The 1,936-nt window shown below is 44.4% G+C and overlaps 1 non-coding gene across 1 annotated transcript; it reads right to left on the bottom strand.

Annotated features, from left to right (window-relative positions):
• Window positions 1-1,407: 1,407 nt before the first annotated feature.
• On the bottom strand, window positions 1,408-1,479 carry trnam-cau. Its single transcript has one exon. It is a non-coding gene; the product is annotated as a tRNA-Met (tRNA).
• Window positions 1,480-1,936: the final 457 nt, after the last annotated feature.

The raw sequence follows: 1,936 nt of genomic DNA, 5'->3' as shown, positions 1-1,936 counted from the left end.
AACAGGTTCTAGTTTTGAAGTCTGCACTGGGACAATAGAGCCAAGTGAGTGAAATTCTGCTTTCTGGGGGCTGCGCTCTCCTAAAGCCTCTGGCACTCTCGGTGGAAGGTGTCCTTGTTTGTTTCCTGCTATGAGTGAAAATGAGGTTCACTTCCCCGAGGGGACATGAACACAGTTTTCCCATCTCAAACTTCAGTCTCATTGGTAGTGATGCGTGAGATTAAAATGTTACAGGGAAAATAACATTGAAATGAACACTTGAAACATGAGAGCACACAAGGCTAAAAGGCCAAGTGCTGGAAACTGGGATGTTCGGTCACTTTCCAGACTGTAAAAACTCAATGATGCGATCATTTTGCAGGAGCAACTGATTACCAATGAAATAAAAGCCAGAAGCTGTGTTATTAAGAAATGATGCAAGTCTGCTTGTTCCCAGGTGGTCTAGTGGTAAAGGTACTGTAGTTTCACCACTGTTGCCTGGGCTCGAGGCCTGCTCAGGGAGTGAGGATTTATTGTCCTCACAATAACAGCAGCAAAGGCTGAGCAGTGCCTGGAGGGAATCCTTTTAATGTCTCGGATCAATGAATGTCCTGGCCACTTAAAGAAGGGAAGGTAGTTTAACTGTCTCTACTCAGTTGGACAGTTCACCCTTCATGTGCCTCTGATTCCCAGTTCTAAAGATTCACAAAGTTGAGACGAGTGGATTTTTTAAAAATTCTGTTTTCTTTCCATTCCAAGGAGCTTCAGTGATTGAGTGGTTTGGGAATTTAAAAGGTGCCAAATGGCAGTGTGTGGTACTACTTCAGCTTCCCGTCCTCTGATGAAGCTGGGACACTGACTCCAATGTTCTCAGTGACATTTACTGATATGAGGCAGTGAAACAATTCCAGTTCCTGCAGATCAGATTCAAACCTGATCAGGGCATCAGAACAGTGAGAAAGATGAGCTGGGAATTTTAAAGAAGTTGCAAATTGTGCTTCAGCCACAGAGACAGGGAGAGTGACGTCATAAACCCAAGGGGACATTCCCGTGCAGAAAGAAGCCGTTCAGCCCATCGAATCCACGGCGACTCTCTGTCGCTTGCATCTCTCTGAGGTTATTCACAATCGGTGATATCTGTTCTAATAATGGTCAAATGTGTCTGTGCCGTGATGCTATCTCCAACATGATTATCCTCTTGTTATTCATGTCTGAAACAGTATGTGCAATTACTGGAGATCTTGGAAAAGCACTGGAAGTAATAAGTTTCAACTACCCCAGTTTCGTCCCAACTCAGAGAAGACGAACGGTGAACAGGAGAAAACTGCTGCGATCTTGCCAAGTGTGTCACCTCACCTGTGTGCCAAAGTGAACGATTTATTGCAGACACCTGACTTTCCGCAAATCACAAATCGCGCTTATAAGGAATAGCAGAGGATGGTTTCGATCCATCGACCTCTGGGTTATGGGCCCAGCACGCTCCCGCTGCGCCACTCTGCTTGGTCGTGCTGTGTGCTTTTTAGGCTTTTAATTTGGCGTGTGGCATGTACCTTCAAGAACGAATTTTTTTAAAAATCATTGTTGTTGTGTAATACCCTGTTGCGCAGATGTGTCTCGCCTGTGTAAACATAACCTTTGTCTAATGCCCCACATTCTGTTACTCCCACATTCAGATTTCACTCAGAATCACAAAATTTGTCACAACACAGATGGAGGCCATGCAGCCCACCTTATCTGTGCCGCTATCCACAATGAGCAAATGAGTGTCATTTCATGTAATTCTCTTGCCTTCTCTGTGTAACTCTGCCCATTGTTATTTGTGACATAACCATCAAATTTCCTTTTGTGTTGATTGAATCTGCGTCTTTAGTACTGTTAGACAGCGTTTTAGTGACCCTGCCACTCTCTGCACAAAATTTCAGCTTTCTCTTCTCCAAGGAGAGCTTTCCCAACTTTC

Source organism: Rhincodon typus, unplaced genomic scaffold, assembly GCF_021869965.1.
Source record: "Rhincodon typus isolate 14 unplaced genomic scaffold, sRhiTyp1.1 hic_rhity00006123, whole genome shotgun sequence".
Lineage (NCBI taxonomy): Eukaryota > Metazoa > Chordata > Chondrichthyes > Orectolobiformes > Rhincodontidae > Rhincodon > Rhincodon typus.
The sequence above is the reverse complement of the archived record's forward strand: the minus strand, read 5'-3'. Positions and strand labels throughout refer to the sequence as shown.